The sequence below is a fragment of the Manis javanica genome, chromosome 12 (assembly GCF_040802235.1).
Source record: "Manis javanica isolate MJ-LG chromosome 12, MJ_LKY, whole genome shotgun sequence".
Taxonomy (NCBI): domain Eukaryota; kingdom Metazoa; phylum Chordata; class Mammalia; order Pholidota; family Manidae; genus Manis; species Manis javanica.
In genome coordinates this window covers 92173578-92192377 of record NC_133167.1, presented here as the reverse complement: position 1 = coordinate 92192377, position 18800 = coordinate 92173578, and the positions used below count along the sequence as shown (strand labels likewise).

Here is an 18800-nt window from a genome sequence, read left to right as displayed (position 1 = left end):
GGATTTGTAGCTGTTTAAAGTTTCAGGGGAAATTTCAGTAGTTATTGAATTAACTTAGACTTCATTTTGTTTCCAAGAAAAACCTTTTTTTCCTTTTTTGGTAAAACAAAAGTAATCAGGGAAAAAGTAATACAAAAGTAATACAAAGTCAAAAAGAATGGTGTCTGAAGATGACAAGTAAATGACCATTGAGTGGCAGTCCTGGGTTTCTGAGGGCAATGAAACTAAAAGAGATTTTGATGCACTTAAAAATTTGCAAAATTATTTTGGCATCTTACTGATCACTAATTATTCATCTGGTTGTAGTTCGATTTACCAATTATTGAGGATTTTATTGTAGTTCCAAGTTTGTTTAATAATTCAAGTATGTACATTTAATGGAGCATACTTTTCAACTTCTGAATCAATAGATGTTGATTAAGACATTAAATACTAAATAGTTTCTCTTGAATAGTTAAAACTCTTTGAATTTCTGAAACTGACAGCTACAAATCAGTCTTTGTTCAGATTTTCAATGTCTTTGATTTTGGTGAGAATACTCTTGACTCAAAAGTGGAAAACTGTACTTCTGCACACAACAGATTGAAAAAGGAATACATTACAGTAATGCCCTAATTTTTGATAACTGCTGTTTATTCATTTTTTAACCCCCGGTGATCAACTTAAGATTCTGTTGATATGAACATTTTATAGGTAAAAGATCAGAAATTAACATAACTTCCTTTGAAATACTATGGCAGTTCTAAAGCATTGTCTCTGGACAAGCTCTGATATACTAACAAACGTCCTCTGGTCCAAACTATACAGGTAGTGTGTGAAGACAGCAGTGAGATGCCTCCCAAGAACTTGGGAATAAGATACCCCCAGAGAGTTATACTAATAACACAACATGTGAGAAGAGCCTCAGTGTTTCCAAGGTACACTGTGATTTTTAAGTGATATTAACTCATTTGAGAAAAGAAAATGTGAAGACAAATGGTCAGTTTAGCAAGAGTTTGAAGGATAAAATAATGAGAGTATATACACAGGGCGATCCATGGTGGGGAGGTGCTGAATCCAAGAGACGTGAACAATTCAGGGAACAGAAGTGATCTCTACTTGAGGTAGAATCAGTTTGTCAAGACTTGATACGTCTTGGGAAGAACATACCTCAAGACTTGTCAGTTTTGGCTCTAATTGCAAGCTTAACTGAACCACCTTCTGATCACTGATATATCCTCCAAACTACTATTTAGGAAAAAGAGAAACTCTGGATGAGAGCACCAGAATTCCTTTCTGCACATAGTAAATTTAGAGAAGTTTTCTGATTTATACATCAGTCTCATATGGATTTAGTTTGTATAAGTCTGTCCATAAACCTGTCCATTTAGTCTGTGAGTTCTGAATACACTGATTCTGTTCAGAAATGGATTTTGACCCTTTTGGACAAAGAACCAAAGCCCAGACAGTTTATCACAAACTTCACTCTTTGAGGCTTCTCCATAGCCAGGCTGCCAGCCTTCTAGTCATAGTTTCTTTCTCACTGGAACTGCACTCAGACTTCATCACAGATATTCTAGGCAGTTATGCTAAATGGGTGACAAACCCTGTCAATGCTTGTGATACAAAAGTAGCAGGTGGGCAGGGAAAAGGAAGAAACCACTTTATCATCCACTTACTGCACTTTGGCAATAGCTCTTGGGTCAAGATGATGCATTTTCACCTGCTGAATAGTATCAGGTCTAGAAATTTCTGAGTATTTTATACTGTTCTCTCTTTACTTCATCCATAAACACACCCTGTGGTTGTTATCTATGCTGTGTATAAAGTTACCCCAAAACATGGCAGCTTAAAACAGTGAACATGTATTATCTTACACAGTTTTTACACAGTTTCTGCAAGTCATGAGGAGTGGCCCAGTTGGTGGTTCTGGCCCAGTGTCCTTCATGAGGTTTTGCTCAAGCAGTCAGCCATACCTTTAGTCATCTGAAGGCTTGACTGGGGCTGGAGGATCCACTTTCAGGATGACTGCCTCACAGGGCTCTTGGCACGAGGCCTCGGTTCCACACCCCCTGAACCTCCCCACAGGGCTGCTGAGTATCCTCATGACATGGCAGCTGGCCTGCAGCTTCCTTCAGGTACAAGCAAGGAAAGACCCGTCTCAGAGTTGCATGGCATCACTTCCGCTTCATTCTGTTTGTTAAAAGCAAGTTACGAAGTCCATCTCACACTCAAGGGGATTAGTCTCCACCTTTTGAGGGCAGGACACCCAAGAATTCGTGTTCGTATTCTCAAGCCATCAGCACATTCACAGAGCCGTTTGCGCCTGGGTTTCCCCCTAGCGCACTGTCAGTGTCTCCTAGGCTCTTCACACTCTAGGGAGGATGGCGGAAGAGGAGCCTGCTGTTCGTTAATGGGCACTGTGCATGACATCTTCAAAAGTGTGCATCTTCCAACCTCCTGTAAACCCTATCTTAGAAATTTAAACTACTTGTCCCTAAATATACATTTCATTAAGCGTATGTTTAACTTGTCTAGGCTTAGTATGAATTATTATTAGTAAAAATCTTGAAGGATAATACTGAATGAATGTTGAAAACAACCCAAAAAACTATTCTTAACCCTAAAATATATACTTAGTGAACGCATTCACATTTTTTAAATTTGCATTTATTTATTAAACTTGCATCGAACCTACTACATGCCAGGCACTGGTTAAAGCAGTTCACACCAAATTTATTACACATTAACTCATTTATTCTTTTAATAATCAGGTAATATTATCACTATTTTAAAGATGGGGGAATTGAGGCACAGAGAGGTTAAGTAGCTGTCTAAGGTCACTCAGCTAGTAAGTGGTATTTTGGCTCCAGAGTTCATAATCTTAACCCTTTTCAATCCTGCCTTTTTGAAGACTTATTAAACCTTTTAAGTATAGATTCCATAACTAATTGCCTTCCTAAATGCTAGTTAGGAAAACAGCTGTGATTTACCTTGCTTAGTCTTTGCTTCTCTTAAAGTTCTTAAACCGCATGAGACAAAAACAATAGGAAATTTAAAAAGAACTGTTTGATCTTCCCACTGAATCCAGTAAGAATTACCCAAAGAGGTTTTGTCATGTTAAGGCTACATGTCATTCTGTGCAAAACTGAAGTGTTCTGCCTATTATTACTAATTAATAAGTGGTGGTAAATTGTGGTGGTGTTTTTGTTTTTACTTATAAAAGTAGTTATTTCATTTTTGACAGTTTAGAGGGTGAGGAGGTAATACTTGGAATTCCATGGCCCACCCTCAGGCACCACCACTTTTATAATTTTGGTGGCTATTTCTTAGTGTACAATCTAACTAATGAAGGTAAATGAAAACCTCATTCAGATACTTTAATCTTAAAACTTTATAATCCCCACTGTAGACATGCTGTTTTATCACAAGAGGGCACCAGTAAATGGCAGTTCTTCCCCTACTGGTCAGCAAATGACTCTCAGAAAATCTTATTATCCTTGTAATTTGACCCATATTAAGCTACTTTAGACTTCAGTATCTTACTGAATGTCAACCGGGAACAGTTCCTTTCTTGCCTCCTTGAAAAGGAGATACACTTTAATTTTAGAGCATTCACCAGTGGACCCAGTGACACTAAATGCATCCAGATGGAGGCTCAGGCATTACACCCTCCCCCAGAGAAGCATGCTGGTCCCACTCGAGACCTAGCAAAGAGGTTTGGGCAGACCTTTGTTAGCATTCCTTCCAAAGGAGTTTCAGCACTAACTTCACGTGAGTTTGAGTACCAAGTGGCTGAATTTAATTCCATTTCTTAAACCAACTCAGCTTTCCAGTTTGTTCGGACCTTTGAACCAGTCTCTGTTGTCTGAAAAATATGCCTGATGTTCAAGGCCCACTAGTAAGTAGGCTAGTCATTTGTTCCCAAACTTGTTTATGCAAATAGTACTTAGTAGTGATGTAATTTTGTTTCATATGACCAAAATCAATCAAATATGAGTGTGAAGAGAGTTGTAATTTCTCCAAGAGGAAGTTGAGTGCTTGGGGAAGCCCTGATAAAGACAGGAAAAAAACGCTGCGGAAGTAGGTGTGGATGATAGACAAGTGAGAGTTTGGGTGGAGGAGGGGTTGTCAGAATCCAGAGCTCTGCCCGCAGCTTACTCCGCCAGGGTCTGAGTCCTCACGCCTCTGAAACCAGTTGACAGCCCTATTTGCCAGGTCAGTGGATGTCCTAGGCACAGCCCCAGTCTGTGGACCCCCTCCGAGAAAAGGCCTGTCCTGATTGCTGAGGAATGCAGGTGGAATGGACCTGCATACATTTCAAGTCAAAAATAAAGTTTTAAGGATACTTACTATAATTCTGTGATTCCCCACTTTAACTGACCAGCCACAGATCCTGACTCCATAGGGGACCAGAGCTTACACAGTAGGAGTCCAGGAGCTGCCCGTCATGCATAGGTACAGGGCAAGTCACACTTAATGCACACTGTCAAAGGAATAACCTCATGTTTATAAAGATTACATGTAGAGTCCCTTTTCTCTGGGTTAAATGTGCTTGATTTTTAATACAGCAGATTTTTAGACCCTGTAATGTGTCTAAGCCTGTTAGCTGAGAGAATTGTTTCAGATCTTTCAACTTACCCTGTAACTGTGCCTAAAGTACGTTTCCTCTTCATTTAAGGCTGACAGGTACAACTGTAGATGTGCGGTATGTATGGCTTAAATGCTTAGAGCCCTGAACGGAAGACTAAGGTTTTATATTTACCCCTGCAGTGGTGAACCTCTGCCATCATGCTCAGTATATTTTTTAACTGGAAAAAGAGTGATGCATACCTAATCCCATATAGTAGTCTTTGCATTTTAACTTTATATGGCATACACAGTATAAGAAAAATTGGAAAGTTCTATATTAAATTATAGATATTTTGCTTGTGCCAGATGACAGAGGAGGAAATGCATTTGAGTTTTGAATATTGAAATAGGAAGGGGGAAAACTCACATAGTAAGTGATATTTTATTAAAATTACTTTCCTCTTTCTGCAACATATGAAGGCTCCTTCCGTATATTTCAGGTCTTGCATAAAAGAAGATACATTTTAGATGAAGGGCAAGCATCCATCCCCTTCTTCCTCAGTAGATCCTCAAATTTTGTTCGAGTTGTCCACCCAGTCTGCAGGTTCACCTTAATCAGTCCGTGCCGCCAAGTGTCTGGCCTTTCTCCTGGCCCACAGGTATGCCTATAACTTAAATTTGCCTAATATAAGCTAAGGGAAGGACGTACTGTTGTGGAGGAGATTTTCCTTCTCCCACCGGGTATGAGTAGGGGAATGTCCTGTCTATCTGCTGCTGGCAGCCACCTCACCACTGTGAGGGGAGGTAGCAGAATGGCAAGATAGAAAAAATTTAGGTGCTTCAACACATGGCTGAGCTCAACCTTATAGCCTTCCTAGCACTGGACTTGTTAGGTGAGATAATAACATTTTCTCACTATCTCAGAAAATGTGAGCTGGATTTCTTGTTACAGAAATTTTGATGCCAAATATCAAAAATTTCTAAGAAATTTTACTGCAATTTTTTGGTGCCTGCTTTGCTGATGTAGTTAACACATGCCCGGTCTCAACACCATTAGTCACTGGGCATTGGGGAAATGCAAATCAAAATGAGATATTACTTCGCAACTACTAGAATGGCTACAATATGAACAATGGCAACACATAGAAAATAAGATGTTGGCAAGGATGTGGAGAAACTGGAACCCTTGTTCATTGCTGGTGGGAAGTAAAATGATGCAGCCACTGTGGAAAATAGTTTGGTGATTTCTGTTTTAAAAAAAAGAATTGAAAACAGGAACTCACAAACATTTATATAGCACTGTTCATAGCAGCATTATTCAGTGATAATAATTCAACAGTAGCCAAAAGGTAAAAACAACCCAAGGTTCTATCAACAGAAGGATGGATAAAAAATGTGTACTGTAGCCATACAATAGAATATTATTCAGCCATAGAAAAGAATGAAGTATGGAAGCATCCTACAACATGATGAACCTTGAAACATGCTAATTAAAAGAAGCTGGACCCGAAAGGCCACTTACTGTATGATCCCATTTATATTGTCTTCCCAGAATAAGCAGATCTGTAGAGACAGAAGTGGATTAGTGGTCACAGATGATGAAGAGAATGGGCAGTTGGGAAGTACAGGGTTTCCTTTTTGGGTACAGGAAATACTCTGGAATTAAATAGGGATGGTGGCACAGCATTGCGAATATACTAAAAATCACTGAATTGTATACTCTAAGATGTTTAAAACGGTGAGTTGTGTTATGTGATATCTATCTCAATACAAAAAACTCTGTCAGAATTGTCGAAGGACATGAGACCATCCCTCAATATCTGAAATAGAAGGGCAAAACTGAATTCTTGTTTGCTCTCCTAAGGGAGAATTACACTGGTCATGTATGGTGTCCAAGAGCAGAGCAGATCATCGGTCTCATGTAGAGTTTTTGAAAAGTATGGAATTCTTGGATCGGTGGACTTTCAGAGGGTAAGTGGGTGTAAGTGGGTGACACCTGTAGTAGTGTGGCTGCTTGGGTGAGACGTATTGATTGGTTGGTACTCAGGCTGTTTAATTGGAGTGGGTCCATCTTACTGGCGGATCTTCATAAGCAAGAGCTGGTGCTGACTGGTTTGTTTGCAGAAGCACATTCACTTCAGCTAGTTGTCAACAATAGCTTGAACCAGTTCTGGTGGCTTCTCGTTACCACGGCTACAGAACAATATCTTTACCTAAGTTCGTAGGTTCCTTTGTATGCCCATACCAGTCTCTCTACTTCTATACCCTCTGCCTTACTCTTCCTCAGGATCTGACCAATGAGAGGGAAAGGGCAGGAATTTCCTTGCACTACTGGCTCTCCGCTTTCTCATTCGTGTATTTGTTCAACAAATTGTGCTGTGGGGTATAAAGGAGAATAATGCAGTCCCTGTTCAGAGTTCCTACAGTCTGGAGAGGAAACCCAGCTACACGGGTTTCAGTTCGCTGTGGAGGAGTACCCAGGGAACCCTGCAGAGACCACTGGCTCTGTCTGGGAGAGGGAGGGAGGTTCACAGAGGAGGGAAGCCTTGAGTGGACCTTGACCCTGACCCCATCCTGGCCCTTACTCTGAGTGTAAGAAGCAGGGCAAGTCAGGAGAAGAGGCCTTTCCAGAGAAGCAAGTTAATAATATATTGTGACTAATTTTCTATGTCAATTTGTCCAGATAATAGATTGATATTTGTTGGTACTAGGCAAAAAGTGCTTTAAATGGATTATCTTACTAAAACCTCACAATAACCTTTTGATTAGATACCACTACTGACCTCATTTGCCAATAAGGAAATTTAATCCCAAAGGACTAAGTAACTTGCCCAAGGTTATACAGTGAGTAGTAGAGAGTGGATTCAAACACAGTCTGACTTCGATAGCTACTTGGGCCCTTGGATAAATTTCAAGTTCAGTAGATATAACAAGAGTAGCCTACAGAGGAGAGTATTCAATTTCAATGTGAAGTATCCTTTATCCACCTTAATGTGACATTAATCAGGTATGGAGTACAGATCATACTTTGCATTCAAAATGTATTTTAATAGTGAAGAATTATTTAAAATATTATTTTAAAGCATTTTAATAAAGTATATTTTGATATGTAAATTATATCAAAATATATATTTTGATAAATTGTGATATATATCCCATAATTTAACAGATGATGAATAATACTAATGGAGCCACCAGGTAAAGGAGTTAACATAAATTTACGGAGAAACAATGATTCTATCCTCTAGAAAGGAGCTTATAATCTAAATGGGAGCTAGAATAAGAATAGCAGGTATATATGTACATTTCTTAAGGCTCAAATCAAAACACAAATTACCCAAGTACTTTTCCTGTATAGTCTGTGGAGTACATCCAAAATGTGTGGAGTTTTTCTGAAGAGAAGATCCATAAGGTCCATCAGCTTCTTAAGAAATGCTAACCACTGCCACCCCAAAAAGCTAAGAATGGCTTTTCTAAAATTTTCAACAGGAAAAAATGACTAATACAGTCTTAATGTTTGTTTCCATTTTCACTTATTTCTCAGTGTTAATTACTGGTAGTTAAGCAGTTTTCTTTGGTTGCCATTTTTTCTAGTCCAGGCTTTTTGGGTCCCAAGTAGACATCATTTCAAACTAGTTTAAGCATAAAGACCTTTTCATAAGACTCCTGACGTGGCTAATGGAATCCAGGGCATCCAGCTTGGCTGGGACCCACAGGGGCCTGGGACAGGAAGCCAGCGGCCAGCCTCACTGAATTGTCGCCCGAATTGTCCGTGCACGGATCTTAGCAAACCAGCCATCACTGCCTCTGCAGGCATGCGATCCAGGGTGGTTCACCTCACTTCCTGGTTTGCATGTCCTCTGTTCACTGACTTGCAGGAATGACAAACAGCATCTCTCACAGTCCCAGTTCTAAACTCTTGGCTTGAGGCTATGCTAGTCCCCCTCCTCGTGTCAGTTGTGGCCAGGAGGGCGAGACCCTGGAGAGCAAGCATGCCCTCTGGCCGGGTCTGAGCAGGGGCAGCTCTCAGGAAAGGGGGGCAGAGGCTGAGAGACACCCTATCGTGTCTCCTGCTCCACTCAGTTGAAAATGAATTTGCTTGTCTATGCCCCTGAATTTCAGGACATTTTCATTTAGATGAGTCTTTAGATCTGAAATAAGTAGAAATCCTTCCATTACTCTAAGGTCCATCCCTCCCACCCACTGTTACCCCTACTGGATCAAAATAAGAACTCACCAAAGCATATTAAAACCCCAAAGCAGCAAATCAGAACTGCATGGTTTTTAACTCAGTCTTACCAGCGAACGACTCTTTTAATTACAATCCTCCCACTTCTCATGTTGACCTGCCTTCCCCTTCAGCTCTGTTGCATAGTTCCCTTAAACCTTGCTTGGAAGCCACCTGGAAATTCATGAGAGGATCTTTGAGTCAACATCAGTGATTTTTGAACCATGACCTAAATTGAAATCCCCTCCCTGCCTTCCCAAAGCCTCTCCCAAAGGCAGTGTGACTGGGATAGATAATGGGATCCCAGCCCAGAGGAAGTCTGCCCTGACTTAGCACCACCCAAGTGATGGGGGCGAGCTGTCAGCCAGAAGTGGCATTCCCCGCCTGTGAGTGAAGGTGTTGATTGTCCCTCTTAGCTTTCTGACAGCTCCCTCAAATACAGCTTGCCAAGCGGGGGACTCCTTGCCAGTGGGCAACTGTCCTCCTCTCTGGGAATCCAAATTCTCTTTGAATAGTTTGTGTTTCAATTAGGTTATTTAATCATATGTGTTTTGTATGATATGGGGGTTACTCAGGGAGAAATGGTCACATGTGTATAGATACACACTTATGTATGTTGTTTATAAAGTACAAGTGGGAAGATTATGTGTATATGAATACACATTATTTATATTGAAAGGGACAGTGAGTCAGACTTCATTCTAGAAGACAGCCCATCCCACATGTCCCTTCTGATTCACTGGCAGGCGTGAGAAAGACAAAGCTCCCTCCACACACGCTGCCAGCCCCACCAGACAATGCTTTGTATTAGGGGAAGGACCTTTGCCCCTGCAAAGCCCAAGCTTTTCAATTTTGTTTGCAAAAAATACCACACTGTTTTACAAAGTAAACATTAGTAGAGTAATTTAAGAAGAATAGCTTTTGTCTTCCATTGGTTAAACCATTGATTTCTTTAGAATTTAAGGCAAATGAAAGCTGTCATAATTAATCACTCTAGAAAACCATTCCAAAAATGGGTTTCATTAATCGGAATGCTGCCCCTCTCCAAAAGAAATCTGAAGTGTGTTAAGATAAGAATGTGTATGCCTTCAGATTGACTAGAAAAGAACACAGCTAGCAGGAAAACGAGAAGTAGGTGTGCTAACCCCGAGAACTAGCTGACTTCAGTGACTGATCCTCAGATTTGGCTTGGAGAGCAGCTATACAGAGCAGTTAGCAGAAAGCCTGGAACATGGTAAGGGCTAATAAATGGCAGCTAGCGTTACTGTAATTCATAATCAGTATTACACTTCTCTTCTCAAATACCCATGTTATTTCACCACATGAAGTTGCAGCACCATCCATTTTTAAAGCTTTAAAATAATATCGGAACAAGATGCCATTGGGTGGGAATCTTCCGGTACAGTGTGACACCAAGCTCTCCCGGGCCATGTGTGAGCTCACTCTTCTAACTCAGGGTCACTTGAGTCTGGTGCTTCAGGAAACAGAAGAGAGTGATTAGACTAGCAGCGTGCTTCTGCCCTAGCTTTAGCTCTTTCATCTGTGCCTGGAAAACTTGGAGGCCATAATCCCCAGTACTTGGGCCTGAAACAAGTCTCTGTGATTCTTGCTGGCAATAACAAATAAGGAGAGAGTAAGTTACATTGTTCTCCTCACATATGATGGGAAGTTTCAACGAGTAGACTCTCAGAAAGTATTTATATGCAGGTCAGAGAGGCTGGAGGAGCGAACCAAACAGAATTTCCTCTTATCCCTCATCCGGGTCTATGATTGCTGCCCTCAACCTACTTGTGTAGCCTCCGGCCCCATGAAGTCCCTGAGAGGCTCCTAAAAATGCTGCAGGTGAAGGGCCAGGGTGAGCCCACCCTGTTCAGCCCTTGCTCGGCACCAAGAGCATGACTGTCGACCTCGAAAACCAGCAGAGTCCACCTGGGCCCAACTGCCAAGCCTCTCTCCCAGTGCCCTCTTCCAGCTCTTCCTTTTTGCCTTCAGGCACATCTTTACATTATTTCATTCTTAGATTCCCCTGAGATGATACCAGAAGGCAGTGTGTAAGAGCATTCCCTCTCCTCGGGTGTGTCAGCACCTTGCATGGTAGGAACTCAAATAAATCAGTGAGAATCAAAAAGCATCCACAACAAAAATGACCTTAATGATTCATGTTCAGTCCAGAGAAGGGCATTTTTTTAAAGAGAGGAATGAGTTGTCAAAATGAGACCCCACAGATTTCCCCATGTATGCAGCCTCCTCTTTCGAGCATACCTCAGCCTCTGTGACTGTCCATTTCTCCTCATCTTACCAGAAACTAGCATCAACCATTAATATTTAGCAATTCTGTCTTAATGAGATGAGATCGGGGGTGAGGAGAGGAACAGCAGGTAGAATATATTCTATTTTCTGAATTGAAAGAAGGTGAGGAAAGAATGTGGACATAATCTCCACCATTAATCAACCAGGAAAGACTTAATTTCTGAAAATAAAACTTTTAGGTTAAATGCCTCCTTACTTCCTGAAACATCTGCCTTTGGCCCAATCCACCAAAACGAATGTAATTTTCTTGGATTATCTAAGGCTAATCTTGCTTCATTCAAAATCCACTTCTAAAATCTACCTCCTGCCCATTGGAATTTGTATTTAGCCAAAGAAATCAGCATTAATACTAATAGACATATCATTACACTGTGATTATGAAAAGTAGAAAAAAGAGCTGTTTGATTTGTAAAGCCTTTACATCATTGTTAAATTCTTCAACCTGTCCCATCACGTTCCGCATTAAAAATCTTCAGAAATGATTATAAAACTTCATACCTGTACTAAGAAGTCTTATTTGTTTTCACGTAGGATACAATTCTCACAGACATGATTCCACTTTGATGTGAACATAGGTAGGTACACAAACTCTTAATGGCACTGTTACATAGTTATTTATGTCTTTGGTTAAGTAAAATTTCCAGCTAACACATGGTAGTTGTTAGAGGTGCTTAACCATGAAGATAGCAACTGGCTTGCCAGGCTGAGGACATGCCATGCGGCCCCCTGATAGCAGGGAAGTGCTTTCTTCCCGTGACTGCTGAGCGCCGTGACCTTCATCAATCAGCCCAACACTCACTATCTCAGCCAGCAAGCAGCACATTCCTAAGAACCTTTTTTCTTGTTTTCCTCCTGGAATGTTCCTGTCAGAAGATCAAAGCCACACTCAGAAATATCTCTGCATGGTATCTACACTGATATTCTTTTCTGGTGCCAAACAAGAAAGAGTGGCGTTGGCTCAGTGGACCGGAAGCTGTTATCCCAGAGATGAGCGAAGGGAGGTTATAGGGCCCTTCTTGCTTTACCTGTGATCCTGGTGGCCGGAGCCCCAAAAAGTCAACATGGCAGCTCCCTAGAGCTGTGAATTTAGGGCCAGGAGCAAACTAAGCTGGGCCTGGACTAAAAGTAGCGACTACCTGGGCACAGCAGCCCCATGTGACAGCCTCCTCCGCAGTGTGACCCAGCGCCACCCGGGCCAGCATGCCAGCCTCTGCCCTCCTCCCTGCCCTGCTCCCCTTGCTCCCACTGGGCCTCTTTCCCCTCACAGGCTTTTCCTGCCTTTCCTTGTCCCCTGACCAGCCGGGCTGACATACAGCAGATTCAAGCTTCTGCCCTCTTGTCCTCTTCGTACCTCAGTTTCCACGACTGCCCCCTGAATGCTGATGTGACCTTCCCTGGGTGACTTCACCCCACTTGCCCCTGGCTTCACCCGCCTCCAGGGTGTTATTTATTTGCAGGCAGGCCATCTCCTGATGCCCAAGCCCCAGCTGCCTGCTAGAGAGTCCCACCTTGATGTCCTTCCAGCCCAGCCTTCAGTGCTGCTATCCAGGGAGCCTCCCAGCAATGCATCACGGGTGGGGGTCTGGAGAGTCCCCTGTGTACAGCAGACTGTGGCTGACATCAGTGGCACAGCCGCAGATCTCAGGAAGACTAGCAGATGCCACCTGGGCCCGGAGGACGAGCCTCTGCACACACCTTCCCCTGGCTCTTCCCTTTGCCCTCTGCCATGTCTCTGGGTAAGCCCACTGTGAGATTCGTCTGCGACGACACTGGAAGACGGTTTATGAAAGTGGTACTTCCCCTCAGGTGTCCTAGCACTGTGCGTGGTAGGCACCTATTTCCCCAGACTCGCTAACCTCCCATCATACCGTACTCCTCCCTGCACCATCAGTACCAGCTCCACTCAGTTCCACCTCCTAAAACACCTCTCCCTTCATCCCCCTGCCTGGGGCAGCCTTCATCTTCTCATCCCCTAATAGCTTCCAGATGGATTTTCATCACTCCCCTCTCTCTAGTCTGTTAGCCTTCCTTGACCACCAAGTACATCATGCCTGTGCACAGTTTATGACTTCCAGTTGCTGGAAGTGAATCCCAGCTCTGGTGCCTGGTGCACCAAGGCCTTTGCCATCAGTCCTACTGCGACTCACTAGCTACCTCTCCCGTCCCTCCCAGGACCCAGGCCCCCAGCCACACCCAGCTTCTCCCACCTGACACCCATTCCCCTCCAGGCCATTGGTCACGCTGCCTCCTCAGCTCCCATGCCCTGTCCTTGCCTGTCAGCCATCCACCTACCGACCCCACCCCCTTGGGTGACATACTGACTGGACAAGTGCTCATAAAGGCCCGCTGGTTTTCATTTCACCAGAATAGGAAAGCAGAAAGACCACAGATCCTAACAGTCCTGTTACATTTTAATCACCCCCTCTCCCCACTGCAGATCCTGTGTAAATGAGCATCTAATCTGATGGTCATTCACTGAAATGACTTACTGAAGCAAAGAATAAGCACTTATAAGGAAACTCACAGTGGAGGCCTGAGGGAACAGAAGTGTCCCCTTGAGTCGTCAGGGGTTCCTCACCGGGACAAGCTGGAGCCTGGGAAGGGAGAGGGGGGAGGAAAGAGGGAAATGTGTTTCTGTTAGACAGAAAACAGAAATGTTGCTGTGAAAACTCCCAGAGTTCATAGCATACCTGAGCCCCTCAGCCCATGTCTCAGTGCACATTTCAGGTCAGCTGATAGACAAGTGACTGGGCTTCCTGAAGTGCGCAGAGCAAATCAGGCTGCGCAGCGATTGGATGTGCACACAGCACGGGGAGGCTGCACAGCCTCTGTTCTGGCACCTCTCCAGTGGTTGGTTTTCCCTGATGACCAACCTCAGCGTCCCACTGCCACCCCTGCCCACTGTTGCACTGGCCTCCAGGCTGCCGCCAGAGCAGTGTCTCCAAAGGGCTAATCCAAGCATGTCTTTCCCCTGCTTCCCGGGCCCTGTTTACAGGATTAACCCAAGGTTTCCCCAACCCCCCGGGCCTCCCAGACCTAACCCCTGCCCACTTCTTCAGCCTTGTCTCCTGACCTCCCACCTCCCATCCCAGTTTATGGGTCTTTTCATGTCACCTGCTTTCTCTGCACCTGTCCTTGCTCTTCCCTTTGCATGGCATCTCCTTTCAGGATTAGGTCAGGTGTCTTGTCTCCATGGGAGATGTATACACCAAAACACACACACACACACACAGATATTATGACACCCTCATAAACATGCACAGGCACATGCACAGATAGACACACACACAAACACATGTGCACGCACACACTCCATGCTGCTATACCACACTGTGAGACTGGGCTAAATAAATACCTTCTCTGGGCTCTCATAGCACCTTATCAGGGCCTCTGAACCTGAACTGAACTGCTGTTAACTGATGAATCTGTCCTTCTATCTCAATGATAATTGATCTCTGATCCTTCCAGGTCAGAGACCCTGCCCTTTCCAACTTTAAAACACCAGCCTTTCTGCACTACTGAGTTCATAGTAAAGGTTTGCTAAACTGAACCTAACACCAATCCCAAGGAGGCCAGAAATACTGGGAATGGCTTCCACAGTGACCAGATCTAAAACGTCTTCTCCTCCCCAAACCCTTGGACAGAGGAAGATTGCAGTGTATAGGCAGTTGCTACTTTATTGCTGCTGTTACTGTTATGTGGGCCCTCAGTAAACTTGAGATGAGGGCATAGATTCTAAATTAGAGCAAAACATATTAAAACATTGGTAGGTTTGACAATTTGGAGAGGTAGAATAGGAGAGATCACATGTGAATATATGTATAGATTAAAAAAACAAGTTAGTCAAGCAACTTGTTAAAACCCATGACCAGCACAAGGCAGGACATTTCCTTGGCAAAACAGGGCCGGCAGGAAGGAGGGGGTCTAGGCTCCTGCCACCATGTGGAGCAGGAGAGGATGCTGTGACTAACAGGGTCAGTTCTCAAACCTTACTTAGATTCCAGGTGGTAGCAGGTTCCCACCTGAAGAGGGGAAGCTGCCCAGGAAATCTGGGCTTCAGGTGACCCTGATTCTGGATCTTAGATGCCCAGTCCACAATCCCAACTCCCAGAAAGAGAGGTCAGCAAGAACCACAGAAAAGCTCTGTTCTGCGGTGAGGAAGCCCTGGCTTCTCCTGAGGCTCTGGACACCCTCACCCCATGGGACTGGCCCCCAAGCACAGCTGGGACCAAGATGAGGACCCAGGGGCCAGCAGGGAGCCCAAAATCCCTAAACCCCAGAGAAATGATGGGTGGGGAAGCGTGCTTAAACTCTTTAATCACTTCCTGGTTGAGCATCAAATCAGGAACCTGCATTGAGGGGTGGGGGCCAGTTATGTCAGTGTCCCATCTACAGGAAGTAGGTGGAGAAGAGAGTCAGGCACATGGGATGGAAGCCACGCATGCTGCTGAATTCACATAGCTGGAATCCTCAGTTATCCAAGTGGGTCACCTTTTTCCCTCTCAGACAAGTCTTTTCGTGCAGAGGTATAGTTACCTGGTATGCAGAGGAGCACACACCGTTAACTCGCAAGTATTGTTGTAGTAATTATTATCACTGGCATGTATATGGCACTTTACAGACTCCCGATCACTTCATAAACACTGGGTCGCTTGTTCCTCAGAATAACCTGGGAGGTAGAAAGGGATTTTTATGCCTGTTTAACAGATGAAGGCTTAGCAATCTTACGAGTGCTATCACACTATTATTAAGTGGCAGATCGGGGAGTAGGTAAAGAAATCCTCTCCATAATGGATGTGTGGATAAAGATGTGGGGTCTAGACAGAAACACACACACACACACGAAATATTATTCAGCCATAAAAAGGAGGAAATCCTGCCATTTCTGACAACATGCATGGATCTTGAGGACATTATGATAAGTGAAATAAGCCAGACAGAGAAAGACAAATCCTGTATGATCTCACTTCCATGCAGAACCTAAAAAAGTCACACTCAGTGAGGCTGAACAGAGCGGTGGTTGCTGGCTTGGGGAACATGGGGAGATGTTGGTCAAAGGTTACTAACTTTCAGGTATAAGATGAGTAAGTTCTGGGGATCTGCTATACAACATGGTGATTATAGAAATCACCATCAAATTGGCTAAGATAGTAAATCATAACTGTTCTTACCACACATACACACACACACACACACAAAATTGGTAACTATGTGGGGTGATGGATGTGTTAATTCACTTGTTTTTGGTAATCATTTCATAATGATACATATATTAAATCATCACCTTTACACCTTTAAAGTTTTACACCTTTAAAAATCACATTGTACAACCTCAGTATATACAGTTTTTGTTAATCATGCCTTGATAAAACTGGGGCAAGAAAAGAACTATCCAGAGAAAAGATGACATTGAAAAAAAAGGAATCCCAATGACTGTGTCGTGTCCTCCCCACTACCCCAGCCGAAGCGTGATCAGGGTGGAGGGCACGTGCAGCTGTGCAGCCCCTGCCTGCCCTGTGGTGAGCTGGCCCGGTTAACTCTGGACCCAGCTCCTTCTCCTTCCTTGCCTTGCTCTTCCCACCCACCCTCTTTTTTCCAGTTTGTTTGCACTAAGGGCCTCTAATGTCTCCGTCTCCTTAAGTTACTTTGCCCTGGGCTTCAGTCACCTGCAAGTAAGGAACACACTTAGAGAGCTGAGCAGTCAAGGACAGGGAGCGGACGCCAAAGGAGTTGTGGGCATGCTCCCCTCCCGGCGCCCATGCAAGGGCTGGTACCCAGTAGGTGTTCGAGAGGGATCTGGTGAGTGAAGGGCAGAGAGGCAGCACTCCTCCCCTAAGCGGGCACCCCTGCTACCAGCGCTGCTCGGGACCCTGGCGCACCTCCAGGGCTCTCAGCGGGAGTCCTGGCTGGTCTGCCCTTGGGTCGCGGAGGGGCTGGGAAGAGCGGTGCAAATGTTTACAGTGAACTTGGCCACCACCCTCCACACACTTGAGGTGACTCCTGCGAGTCTGGACTTGTTGCAACCAAAAGCAGCTCATATGTTTATGTCCTGGCGACACCTGCAGGGTGCAGATGGGCCTCCGGGTCTCATGAAGGAGATGGAGGCCTGGAGACATCAGCCAGCTGGCTGAAGGGCACAGCAACTTCACAGTCTTCATCAAGCCTCTACCTGGTGCCATGCTGCCACCTTAATTCCCTCATTCAGAATTTCTTCTCCTCTCTAGGTATCTCCTCAGTCCCTCCTTTCCTACTGCCCTGTCTTTGTCCTCGGGAATAGCATGGGGCCTTTAAGCATTTTAGGGAACAGAAATCTCTCTCCAAGAGAGGAGTGAGAATAAAGGTTAGTGTAGTGGGGACACATCAGTCCATAGTGTCCCATGACGTTCTGGGGCCCAGTGCCTGTGCTCTCAGTTCTCCTCAATTTGGGTGGGCTTGGACCCATCACCTTGATTATCCAGATCCTGCCTCCAAGGCCTCCTCCACCCTGCCCACAGATGCTGCACCCATTGCCACAGTTTGACTTGGAGCATTCCCAGCTTCTGGTTTCAGCATTTAGCCCCTCAGTAAGTCAGGAGTGCTTGTGACCCCAGGCTTCCCCCTGAAGGACTCTGTTGGGTCTGTCGGGAAGTTGCAGGCTGGTATCCTCACTGTCTGCTCCCCGGTGCTCGGTCCCACCTCGGTGGCTGCCCTGTAGGTCTGAAGCGTGCTCCCTTATTTCTTCCACTGCCCACTGTCCTCGTCCTCCATACCTCAGCCCAAGGCCCTCCCCAGTGATACCAGCCCTCAACCGGAGCAACTTCTCTGAAGTTATGGTCATTCACCCCATTATGTAGGATGTCAGCTCATCTGCCCAGCTATTTTAATGCTGGACCAAGAGCTAGGGTGACATACTGGTTCTAGTAGAACATCCTTGTGGGACCAGTGCCCTGGGAACTTGGGTGTGACCTACAATTTTAGTTTCAATGTAACAATTTCCAGAGCAACTGAAAATATTCTTTACCCACAGATTGACACTGAATTCCCTTCTTTGCACCCGATTTTAAAAAATACTGATAATAGCCTTGTTATATGTAAAATAAGTCCTGATTAGAAATAGCCCATTTAAAAATCAACCAACTTTTCTTACTCCTTGCAGTGGAAAAAGAGAGAGGCTCCTCTGTCTTCCCTAAAAAGTCAGTATTTATACAAAGCATTGCATTGCTGGATACAGAGACACGGAGGTGCCCCAGCTTCCACCGGCTGCCCGCACCCTCTGAATCCTGCATGACTTATTTGGCTGTAACTAATCTCTGCTCCAGACTTGCTTACATTTTTGGGTTCCCCTTTCGCCTGGAATGCATCTCAGTGTCCTCATTAGCGCTGTCCTCCCGGCCCTAACCCTCACTCTCCCTTTTTGCTGTTCCTGTTACTTTCTGTACGGCCATTAGTAATCTTGACTGCTCCCAGCCTGCAGCCAGGCCCTGGCATGATCTGCACCATGCCGACACTGTCTGTTCCCATGCCAGACCGACGCCCTCCCTCCTCCCTCCTGCCCTGTTCCCCACAGCACTGCCGCTGCCGCCCTTCCCCGGGGACTTTTTATAGAAGACTATAAAGAAAAATACTAAAACCCTCATAATCCACACTCATTTATTTTTCTAGCATAATCTTTATTTAAAATACATTTTATTGTATGTTTCATTAAAAAAGTCATGCATTTCTTGAGACAGTG

At 44.4% G+C, this 18800-nt stretch overlaps 1 long non-coding RNA gene across 1 annotated transcript; it reads right to left on the bottom strand.

Annotated features, from left to right (window-relative positions):
• Positions 1–4912: 4912 nt before the first annotated feature.
• LOC140845215 (uncharacterized) lies at positions 4913–14302 on the bottom strand. Its single transcript, XR_012123986.1, has 3 exons — positions 14204–14302; positions 13614–13683; positions 4913–6114 (listed from the first exon to the last, which is right to left on the bottom strand). It is a non-coding gene; the product is annotated as an uncharacterized lncRNA (long non-coding RNA).
• Positions 14303–18800: the final 4498 nt, after the last annotated feature.